Raw genomic sequence first — 12246 nt, forward strand, 5'->3', positions numbered from 1 at the left:
CTCAAACAAAATAACGCCTGTGCTGCAAGGGCAATTCCACTGATCAGTCTGCAGAAGGAAATAGTGTGTATGGGAGGGAAGATGGCTCAAGGACGTGTGTGTTTCCTCAGACTTAGTGGGACTGAATTCATCAAAGGGACAACTAGAGGATCCTTGAATTTTAATGAGAAAATGGCATGCCTATTCATTATTTATCTCCTCTTGAATGTTAACGAGTTAGTATAGTGATGATCAGCAACGTTCTGCAGCAAGGGTTATGCTCTAGATAATGGTGTAATCTGATGTCTATGAAGAACTGGCTTTCTCTGACCACCAATGTTTCATTTTATACAATTAGAGCTGTTAATCCAAATTTGGATTATCAACAGCAGTAGAAAACATCTTCCCAGCATACCTTTCAGACCAGTATCAATACAACCTCAAAGGCTTAAATCCAGTGGTCAGTTTGGGATCATAGAATATTAGGGTTGGGGTTATTCTCAGCTCCATTGTCAAACCGTTTCAGTGACCAGTAGCACTCTCTGGGGGCAATTCAACTTATATTTTGCAATAAATAAAACCTTAAGATCAAAATTTCAGGAGGTTTGTCTTATAAGATCAAGTATATGATGCTGTGAAACCCTCTGCCCCAAGTACAAGGTCACGAAGAGGAAGTGTCAATGAAAGTTTGAGTTGAAGAAGAAAACAGTTCTGAAAATTCAACAGCTCCTATCTTAATACTACATGTGACAGGTTTCATTGCAATTATGGAAAAGTCCTGGATCAGGTTCAAGAAACCTCAGCTTGGCTTTTCTGAGGTATGCAGAAGAAGCCTGTTCTTAGTTAAGTGGTGTGGAGCGATATTAAAAGCTAACTGTACTTTTAAGTTCTAATTCAGACAGAGAAATTCCTGATATGTAAGGTGATGCCTTCAGCGTGGGAATAAGCTGAGCACTGTTCCAAAGCATTACAACGGTCATGAGAAGGCAGCCTCTGTGAGAAAGGGCCAAGAACACAACCTTAGCCGTTGTCGTCTTGCCCTAAATCAAATCAGAGTTAAGGTTATTTGCAGCTACTCTTTTGGTCTCCAGAGGGCAGATACTTTGGGAGCCCAAGAATCAAAATACACTGTTCCTAACCTGACAGGAGATTGTGATTAATCATAGCGAGTGCTGTCTTTAAATTTCTGAAGCTGAGTGCCAGGGAACAATATTTGCCTATGACAGTGTCTATCCTAAAGACTGCAAATGGATATTGATGCTATTCTATGTTGGGGTTAGGAGCTGGATTGTGAAAGATGCAAAATTCTGTTTGGATATTACCAATTAGTATTTAGACAGCCCCTTTCATCTCAGGATTGTCAAGCACTGTACAAGCATCAATTAATCCTTATAGCCCTACTGAATGAGGTATTATTTGAGATCTGTAAAATGAGGCTAATGGTACTGACCTGTGACAAGGCACTAGAGTCTGAACATTAGCAGAGATTTTCAAAATTAGCAAAGGGTGGGTTAGCTACCTAATCCAGCTCAAACGTTGCATTGAAAAATGACCTAGCTCCTATATAGTGCTTTTCATCAAGAGATCTCAAAGACTTTCAACGGGCAAATACCCAATCCAAATAACAGCCGGCTGTGGTGCCATATACAGTCTCTGTTGAAGGGCTCTGGCTTTTCCTGCAGGCCAGTCAGTCAGTAATATACCTTTAAACATTGCCTCTGCTGAACAGGGTAGGACAGTCACTGCAAAACTATTTCCACCAAGGACACTCATTAACCTGCTAAATGAGATGATCCCTTCTGAGCATGCAGCAGAGAGCTAAATGATCTAAAATACCATTCAAAAGAGAGACATAATTAGCAGCTGGGACTGAGGGTACCATCAATGTTTCCAGCAGCCTCCGCCTCATCAGGCTGCGCTCGTTCTGTGGGTTTGTTTGCTGGGGAGCTGGGTGGGCTCATTTCTGCTGCGATTCCATTGCCCATAAACCGCAGGCTCTGTGCTTAACGGGCCTCTTCGTCTTGCTGGCTTGACATTCTCTGTCTCAGGGAGTTTAGGATCAGCTTTGCAAAGGCAGAGACCACTGAGGCCAAGAGCCAGCATGTGCCTACCAGCATCTTCAGGTGCCAAATCTGGCCTTTCTGGTTTACGGTTCTGATCCTGCTAATGGCAAAAAGACCACGGACTTCACTGACAGGTGGGTCAGACCCAATATTAGATCAAAACCCCAACAAAAATGACTTGATAGCCTGATGCATGCGGCACTGAGAAAGTTCAGGAGCTGAGGGGTTAAATGGGTTGGATCAGATGGGCATAATAGATGTTGTCTTCTACACACTCCATACTTCAATGCTTCCAAGGGCTGCAGTGTGCTGAGATGAGTCCATCTTTGGTTGGGTGTGTTTTGGTGGCTGTTGAATAGGACTTGCATGCATATAAGTGCATCGGTAGCACACTTAGTTTCCACCGGATGCAACGCTTTTCACAGTCTGTAGGCCTATGCTGTGGCGGTAATTTACTATTTTCCAGCCAGACTGGGCTGTCAGAGGGTGCTGTAGTTTTCAGGCAAGGACCGGTGATCGCAGCCCCCTGGTGGAAGAACTGCAGATCGGCTGGAAAATTCTAGGTAGCGCTAACGACTTATTGCAGCCTGTGACGTGAAAATTTGGGGCCTGTAGCTCGTGTGGAGGCAGCACCTAGGTAAGATGTCGCAAAACACACTGGCATGGAAATAGCTAGAGCGAAGTGCATGTGTAGTCACCTCCAAACCTGTGGCTACGAGTGCACTGCTCTCCAGAGACGGGCCATCACCTTCACGTTGCATGCGAACATTCAGTGGGCCAGTGAATGCCTACATTCAAGCACTGGCAAGGCACCGTTGGGACATGCTGCAGGATGAGCCTAGTACATTACGTGGCTGGGTATCCAGGCTGGGCTCAGAAGATGGGATGGAGACAGGGAGCTGAGTCTGGAATGCACGGGAACCTCACAATCCATGCTTCAAGACTGGACAGAGAGTGAAGGACGGTCATATGAAGGCAGTGGACTGGGACTCAGGTGATCTGAGTTCATTTCCCAGCTCCATCAGGGAATACCTGGGCCCCACAAAGTCACTGACTCGCTCTGGTCCTCAGTTTTCCCTGCGTAAAAGGGTGATGATAATCTCTCATGTCTCCCTCCCTTAGCCTGCCTTCTTTACTTAGACTGTGAGCTTTTCAGGGACCAGCCTGCCTTTCTACCAGGCTGTGTAGGACCTAGCACTAAAGAACTGTAACCTCAGCGAGGGTCTTGGGGCCCTGCTCTAACACATTTCCTTTCAGTTTTTATATTATTATTCAAGTAACTTCACAATTAACGCACCTCAGTGTCGTTCTTCCAGCTGCCTGCCACAAATACAATGTTTAATAAATTAGACTAAGCAACTAAACAGCAGCTAGTTGCTGGTTGCCAGATTAACAGATGGCCTACAATCATTAATATGACAAAACCTCAGGAACTCATGATTCCCTAATCTATAAAGCTGGGCCCACAATCTGCCGGGCCTGGCCCAGAAGCGTTTGCTGTGGTGATGCCCCCAGCGGGGGGATATTCCTTTGCAAAACAGATTTTTGACAGGCCAAAGACTTTGGCACGTATGCTATTTCAGTATGAACCGGTGGACAGAGCTGTGTCCTAGGGCCAGTCCAACGGATGGTTGGCCATTGTGCATGAGGCTAAAGAAGGGTACGTATCTTCATCCAAAGTACCACAAGGGAGGTTTATTTATTGTGATGGGAAGCAGACTATCCACTACGTTCCAGTCTTGATTTAAGGGGCAGAACAACAGATGCTGTGATTTATTAATGCTTAGCTGCCGTCCAGCAGTTTTCAGCCCTCGATCGCAACGTGTTTTGCAAAGGAGGTCAGCCTCATTTTACAGATGGGCGAAACGGAGGAGCAAAGAGGTGAAGTGACTTGCCCGAGGTCAGCTAACAGACCCGGGGCAGAGCCAGGCGTAGGACCCCTGACTCTTGAGTTCCTGTCCAGTGGACCTGGCTGCATCTCTGGAAAAAATCTTCCCAAAATGGACCATAACAGAAGAGCTGAACTGCCTGCGCTGTCAGCTCCTCTCCCCCATTTAACTTGCTGGCAAACGTCAGAGGAGATGCTCAGTGCCAATGGCTGCTGCCGCGTAGCTGATTCCTAATTGCTTCTAAATGAGAGAGAGTAAATAAGGAGAGATACCCAGGCAAGCCCCAAGCGAATGACGTCTTCCATAACAACGCTCTCTTCTAAGGGGGCTTGCTCAGTTTGGGTGCAGGGCATGTGTAGCCCAGTTTAGCTGTCCCGATCGTCAGATGTCTGAAAAGCCAAGAAAATCCAATAACCCACGTCCAGCGTCATTTTGTCGTTAAAACCCCCAATCCTGTCCCCTAACTGGTCGGAGAGGCGGCACTAGGAGATTATGATTGATGTCAACAGCTCAGTAATCTGCTGTTTCTGCATCCAGCATCACTGACCTCTTTAACAGACAGGTGGTGTCATTTAGAAAATACCGTGCCCATTGAGACGCAGTAGTGCCGAGCGTCTGCCCGACATCATGGATGTGTTTGCAGCAGGGGCTGAAAGAAAAGCCCCAGGCTCATGTCACAATAACAATTACCCACCGCTCTTTGCGTGAAAGCGTTGCTTAATTAGGTGGTTCTAGTGATGCCCCCTCCAAGAAGCCCCCCTGCCCCCCTGCAATAAACAAATCATCCCACTAGCTAAAAAAAGAAACTTGCCTCTGCTCCCCTGGGTGTTTTTACCCTGCAACAAACAAAAAGAACCGGAGTCTCCATGATGACTATGAAGGGAGACGTGCCCGAGCCTCTGGCATCCACTGGCGTGGTTGCGATTGTCTTTATGTAGCGGGCGTTCAGATGCTAGGTGATGGGTGGCACCAGCCCAGTGCTGGCATCCTAAACGAAGAGCTGGGTCTCACTTCTCCACTGGAGCCCTGCTGACAATAGTCTGGGTTGACTTACCCATGGGCAGCAAAAGCAGAAGCGCAGGGGTTACTATACTCACATTGGGGGTAACATATGCTCAACCAGAAACCAAGTGATGCCAAAAAAGCCATAGGGTTAAGAGGAAGCAGAGAGGGTGATAGGAGCTTGCAGTGTAATATGGTGGAAAAATGCCAAAGGGGTGGAGGCTGTCCCACGGGCAAAAACACTGCTGGTGCATTGGCCCACAGCCTTCCTGGGAAAAAGAAAGAGCAACCTCTGTGGGGCCTGCTCCTGGGGACTGCTTAGCTCAGACACCAGGGCCTGGTGCAGAATGGGTGATGGAAACCGGGCAGAGAGATTAGCTCAGCTCAATGGTTCTCAGCTTTTCCCGTACAAAGCCCTGGCCAGGCCCCTCATCTTGTGAGACGGGTAGTCTGATTGTGATTCCCACCCGCCAACCAGGTTGAGAGCCTTTGGGTTAGATCCCCCTATAGAGGCATCATCCTCAGCCATAGTTCTGCTGCATGGGGCAGTGCCGCCTCCGCTGTCTGGCATAGCTCAAAGCGGTGCTACGGCAGCAGAGAGCATTAGCGTGAGTCTTTTCTTTTGCACAAACGTTTCCAGCAATGAAAAGCGCCAAGTCCATTAAGGACTCGTCCCAATGCCGCACTCCTCAGTGGGACTGGGGCTTTATGTTCAAGTTAAAAAAGCGCTTTAGCCAACCCAAGGCTCATGTCATGCGTGCTAATGCTGTCTTAAGGGGTTAATGCTCCCCCATCGAGCTGCACCCCTCCAGCAAAAGGAGCAGGACTGGCGGAGATACAGGAGGTGCACAGGGACCTATAGCATTGTCTGTCAAATGCAGGTTCTGTGTTGAAATGCAAATTATACAGGAAAACCTCATCAAAAACCAGCGGGAGAAAGGCGTTGGGAAGTGCAGAGGACGCAATGTGCATAGAAGATGGTGCGGGCAAGCCCAGATGGACTTATTAAAAGGACAGAGTTAAAATAAGCTGAAACCAACTCTCCTGGGCTTAGGCGTGGGATTTGTGACACCCAGGAAAGTGTTAATCTCCTAACAGCAGTGTAATGACCTCCAGGTCACGATTAGCCAGTGAGCGTTTGCCCTAGTGATGTGACATGGGTAAACGATTTGTCCTAGGAAGAGTCTTGGTGGTGGAGTGTCTGCAGTGGCAGTCGCCTTTTCTGCTTGCTGGTGAATTATTCCCTTTCTTGTCATAAAAAAATCAGTGGTTCTGTTTCAAGTTCACCTGCGGTCCCTGAAATACTTTTAACAGCAGCCAAAGAGGCAGAAGCTGTGGCTAGGAACTTAACTGTGTGTATTGAGACGCCCCAGTCCTCCCGGGGCAGCACATTCATGACAAGACTGACTTGCCAGGCCAATATAATTCAAGTGGCATGATACCGTCAGGCTGGACTGCTGGCTTTATTTCTTACAGCAGTGTGACAGAGCGGCCAGATTCATGCTGGCTAGCGACGCCCCACAATTCTTTCACTGTGTGCCTTGAAAATAAACCCCACATTGAAACCGTGTAAGGGTGAGAGGCTTGGATCCCGGCTTCCCGAGCCCTGCGCAGGGGTTTTGCTGCCTATAAAGACACAGTCTGTACGGCAGTTTGAAGGCAGACTTAGCACTGTCTTTGGTACCATCACCTGAGCCGTCACAGGTCAAATGAGCAGCTTGCCTCGGGCATTCACCTGATTTAACATGCAGCTGATGGAGCCCACGAAGGACTTTTGTCAATAACAGACGTATATTACCTGCCAACAGCTACTGCCCTGGCGCCCATATTGATTTGGATCGGAAAATGCATTACCCGGTGAGGAGCCAGCACTGTCTGCTGGAGAACATTCAAGAGCCGTGAGTGAGTGAGTACAAGTCTGTGTGTGCAGCCCCCCCCCCCCCCCCGTCCCCCACCTCCCTATGGCATCACATTGCCTGCAGGTGTGTACCTCGTCCCTTTCTTACACACGCACTCGCTTTTTAAAGAGGTGCACATGGTTTAAAGGCTGGATGTCCTTTGCGTCTGCTTCTGAGCCCTTCACAACGTTGGTGCCGCTGTTAAATGGTTTCGTGCCGAGGCGTTGCTCGTGAAAGGGGCCAGCGTGGCAGCTCTGGCCTCTTGCTTCACCCCAGCACAGGCACCAGCGGCAGGGCGCGTGGCGCCACACTCTCCTGCCTACGTGTCTCAGCACTGGTGTGATGACAGTGCGGTCTGCATGACACATTCAGTCCTTGGCAGCTCGGCTCCACTTTGCCCCACATGCCTGGCAAAAAAAGCAAAGGTGGGGGGTGGGAGGAGGGGTGCAGCTTGGTGCCAAACGTTGTGAACTCTGTGATGTGACTGAGCTGGTGCATCAGACAGCATGGGACTAAATGTGGGACTAGCGCGTGACTGGGAAGTGGGCGGTACCCCTTTGACTAGTTTGGGCAATCCCCGGGGTCTTCCACTGCAGACACCACCAGACCCTAACAAAGCAGCAGTGTCGCCCGGCCGGGTGTGTGTGTGTGTGTGTGTGTGTGTGAGTGTGTATGTGTGTGTGTGTGTGTGTCTTTGTGTAGCGCTGAGAAAAACTGGACCCCAGCTGTGCCCATGTGTCTATTGTTAATGCTGTGTAGAGTGCCAAGTCACAGCCGATCGAGCGAGCCGCTGCATGGACAGATTGAAATGATCAAGTTGAAGGAAGAGAGGCCGCCGAAGGCTCCGGGGCAGAGGGGAGGTTGGAGGGAGCCAGTTAGTGAAGAGGGCAGGGAAGGAAGCCCATGGAAGTGTGACATCCGGCAACTGGCCCCACTCACAGCTGAAGCAGTCACAAGAGAACGAGCAAGGCACCCGGGGGCTGCTGGCAACAGCTGAGTCAGATATTCCTGGACACAGTATAGCAGGGCCAAGATGGGGACCCTATTGCGGGACAGGCTGGACAAACCCATAGCCAGAGGTAGGTCAGACAACGGGTGTGACGGGAAACACGAGCACAGCGAGCGAGAGCCGGGACTTGCCGGTCACCCAGCAGAGCTGGGAATGGAACCCAGGCGTCCTGACGCCCACCCCATGGCCCCAGTGACTGTCTCTTAAAATAAATGTAATGCTGGAGCATGTGGTCGCCTCCTCTGCCATTTCCTCCATCCAGGCCTGCCTGTGACCCTTCATCTTGCTACGCTCACGACCCCTCTAATTTCTTCTCTCTCCATGTTGCACTAAAATGATTGACACGGCTGGGAGCCATCCAAAGCCCGGCCCGTACCATCGATTAATATAACACAAGAACATTCCTCCGTGCACAGTGGGGAGGGGCGAGCATTGCACCCACTTCCACTGTGCAAGCCATAGCCACAATCCCAGCGCCTCATCCAATCTGCCTCTCTTCCCCACCCCTGCTGGCTCCCTGGCCCTGCTGCTTCCCACTCCCAGACTTGAGCACTAGGCTTCTGATCCAAGCTCAGACCCCATCCCCCAGTGCTTTGTCCCAGTCTCTTTACCAAGCCAGTCCAAGTCGCCTTTGGGCTCAGACTGAGCGAGCGAGTGGTCCCCTCTGACCTTAAAAAAAAAATCTCTGAATCCTTCGCCTCCTGATGCCCAACCTCCCCCGATCCCAACTCCCAGTCTCCCCACTCCAAGCGCCTTGGTTCAATCGCATTCCACCCCCAAGTCTGTTCTGCATTCGAATCAGGCGGCTTTCTCCTGCACGCTCTGGGTGTCACCAGAGGGCAGCGCTGAGCACACATCAGCGACGTGTTCCCTGCTTCCAGTTTTGGTGCCTGACCTGGGCCAGCCAGCCCTGCAATGGCAGAGAAAGTCCCGCTCAGCCCTGGAGAGAATTGGCCGTGGTTAGCCGCGAAGCTGTCTTGGCGCTGCTGAGTTGGTTTGAATGTCAAGGCCCTGCTCCACAGCACGGGTGCACGGCAGCTTCTCAAAGGATTTTTTTTTTTTTAACCTGGGCGAAACAATGTGTTTTTCACTCATCTCGGTCGTGGAACCAGCTGCAGCCTTTTGGCTGAATTTTTGCCAGACAAGTCAGCCTGCGGCAGACACCCAGCATGGAAAAAGTGCAGCTCAGTTTGACAACGTTATAAGCCACTGAAAACTGGGTGTTGTCAGAGGCACCCTTACCAGTAGGCTTACTTACTGCTGGTTGGAAGATGGCAGCCTTCACGCAGCCCCCGCTGTGTGACGTGAGCATTCACAACACACGCCATCAACTCGGTGACCGAACACTGCTCAGTGAGCGCCCGGTCAGCAGAGCAGCAACTCAACCAATCCTGAAGCTCTTCCTCAGGGCCACACAACCTGCCAAATAGGCCCTGGAACAAGAATCCTGCAACTTCATCTCCAAGGACTTTCATGGGCAAAATGCGAGTACTTTGGAACACTACGGAAGAGTCGCACAGCATCGACATGCTGATGTTGCAAGAGATCCGTGTTAGCAAAGACCAACAGGCTCGGCATTACCATAGCTATGGTATAATCTATCAACCAGCCGCTGTCACCCAGACTATGGCTTGGCACTATACACCCAAGACATCACCACAGATTTTTAATGTTATTCCACAACCGAAGAGGAGGCCACATTTACCACAGCCCTCAAAAGAGGGGAGCTCTAAATCACCAATGTCTATCAAACCCCTGTACAAGATGGCCAAAACCAGAGCTGTCTAGCACCCCTATTCCAGGCATCTACGCAGGTGATTTTAATAGTCACCACAATACATGGGGCTATAAAAGAAAAGAAACCGCTGGTGAAGATCACCTGGGCTGGGATATCTGCACAAGACCTACCGTTAATTTACGAACTAAAACGAGGCTCGACGTTGCATTCAAGTCGCTGGCGACGTGGGGACAATTCAGACCTAACACCTATGTCTAAAGACAAATGTGGAAACACTCTCAGCGCATCACATGCAGTGCCACCGGCATTTCTGAGTAGCCAACTCAGGCCCATAATGATCTTGGGATGCCTACAAACAGACGATTGAGAAAACGGCCTCAAGGACTGCTACCAGCAGTTCAGTTCGTAGGGCACCTGAAAGCAGCAGGAAAGAAGCGCATTCCCCGAGGCATTCGGAAATAGCGCAGTCCCTGCTGGGGGAGAGAGACCCAGGCGTTGCTCCCGCAATACAACCAGACTGAGAGCTCTCACACCGCAAAAGCCCTGCTGCACTCCCTTGACACCGCATGACACCAGTGCTGGTTTGACTGTGTGCGAAACCTTGATTGTGCACATTCAAGGTGTGAAGCCTGGACACAACTGCAACGCCCTGTGGCTGCGAATCCCACAGCGTGTTGGTCACCAAAAGTCTGGCCAAACTCAGTAACGTGCAAACTGTTGGAGAACACAAAAGGGCCACTCGATAGATGCAGAGAAGTGTCTCAACGCTCCTGGACACTGGCATCAATTCCCCCAGGAGAACCTCCACTGTCAGTGTTGAGCAAGAAGGAGAAGGCCTTGCCGTGATGAAAAAAGGGAAGTCTGCAGGCCCGAATTTCTCCACCAACGGACTCTACTGGCTGGCAACATTGTACTCTGCTACCTTAGTGACGGTATGGAGCCCGGAAACACGGCGAGAGGCAGTGGTAATTGCCATTCCAAAGCCCGCTGATGAAGCAGGAAGCTATTGGCAGATTGGGCTAAACAAGACTTTCAAAATAAGCACCTTGTGCCAGATCCCACGCCGAAGGCTCCTGGGTTCGACCTGCCCTGGACACCTTGGTCAACTCTGAACCGAATCTGAGCCAACCATGGCAGATGCGGACATTTAATGCACATATGAAAAATCAAGGACTCTCCGGCATGCAAGTGTGGTTCCCCATGACAGACCATCAAACATAGCATCACCTATTGCCCAATTTTGCCCATCACTGCAATACATTCTGCCACTCTGCTGTAGCCATCTTCAGGTGAAACTGTGGATGCTGCTCTACACCAGCCGTACAAAAGAAGAAGACAGTAGGCAGTGCTGCCAGCCTGCCTCTCAAACAAGGGGTGACTCTATAATAACACACATACTGTATATAGGAGGACGCATGCTGGGCGTAGGGTACAACTAACTGACCGTGGATGTGCAGGCATGTGCTTTGTTCTTGGTTCATGACCGATGTTGTGTCGCATCTGAATGCAATTTAATTAATTGAAAACCCAAGGCTAATGTAGCGGAGATGAGGCTCTAACCAGATGCTAATGAAAGCTCTTAGAAGCTGGCTCCCTCACTGCATGGGCATGTGCAATGACTACAGTTATGCACTGTTAGTGCGAGGAGCTAGTGGCTGGGAAAGGGCTAAGTAGTCTAGCCAGAAATACATCTGGACGCTTAGCTGGTGGCGGTAGAAATTGGGCCACCGTTGTATCAAAAGAACGAAATGATAGTAATACGATACTGAGAACTTGGGTAGCACCTTTTATCCCAGGCGTTCAATGTGCTTTGAAAATTGAATTATTAATTATTACTAGTGCTATTGCAACCTACGCCCAAGAATCTCCAAGCATGTATAAAAAACCCGCAGTGAAGTAGGACTCATAACACCCTGGTGAGGTTGGTAACTAGATCTGCTTGACAGCTGGGAAACTAAAGAAGTGACATGACTTGCTCTGGGTGGAAGAGGAAGCCCTAGTTTTCATTACTAGCCCATACTCTCTCCCAGAGTGCAGCACAAAACCCAGCCGTCTCAAATCCCAGTCTCCTATTCTAGACCATAGGATTGCCTCAGCAATGGACTTTCATGCTCGGCTCCTACATGAATACCACACCATCTTGCTGGCTGGCATTCTTTCAGTTTTGGTTTCACAGCCACTAAAAGTGCGACCGTGTTAATGACTTTAATTCTTACCAGTTTAGCTAAATTGATTTTCAGAGTGGTGTGGGGTTTGTTTGTTTTTTGGGGGGGTGGTTTTTTTTTTTAAATCCTCCATAATTTCCGCTACTGCTCAGTTTAATTCATTTAAAACTGTAGCACAGTTGCATGTTTCTGCTGGTGCTGTGACAATGCCAGCCTCATGGCTAAAACAGCAGTAAGCAGGGAAGCGATGCTTAGGCAGAAAGACAACTATTACAACAGCTGTCATTGGAAACAGGCATGAGGAATCAATTTTTTTTTAATAACTCAGCAAATACTAACCAGGAAATCTTGTGCAAAGTACCCAGCAAAGCCAGGGGACTGATGGCAGCGCAGTAATGACTGTATTACAACATGTTATTCTAGAGAGCACCTCTTGGGTTCCTTCATCCCTTACGGAGACAATTAAGGCACCAGTCTGAGGCTAAGGTAACTATGGTATCCAA

The sequence above is a fragment of the Emydura macquarii genome, unplaced genomic scaffold (assembly GCF_026122565.2).
Source record: "Emydura macquarii macquarii isolate MOO-44397 ecotype Brisbane River unplaced genomic scaffold, CSIRO-AGI_Emac_v2 contig_3390, whole genome shotgun sequence".
NCBI classification, from domain to species: Eukaryota; Metazoa; Chordata; order Testudines; family Chelidae; genus Emydura; species Emydura macquarii.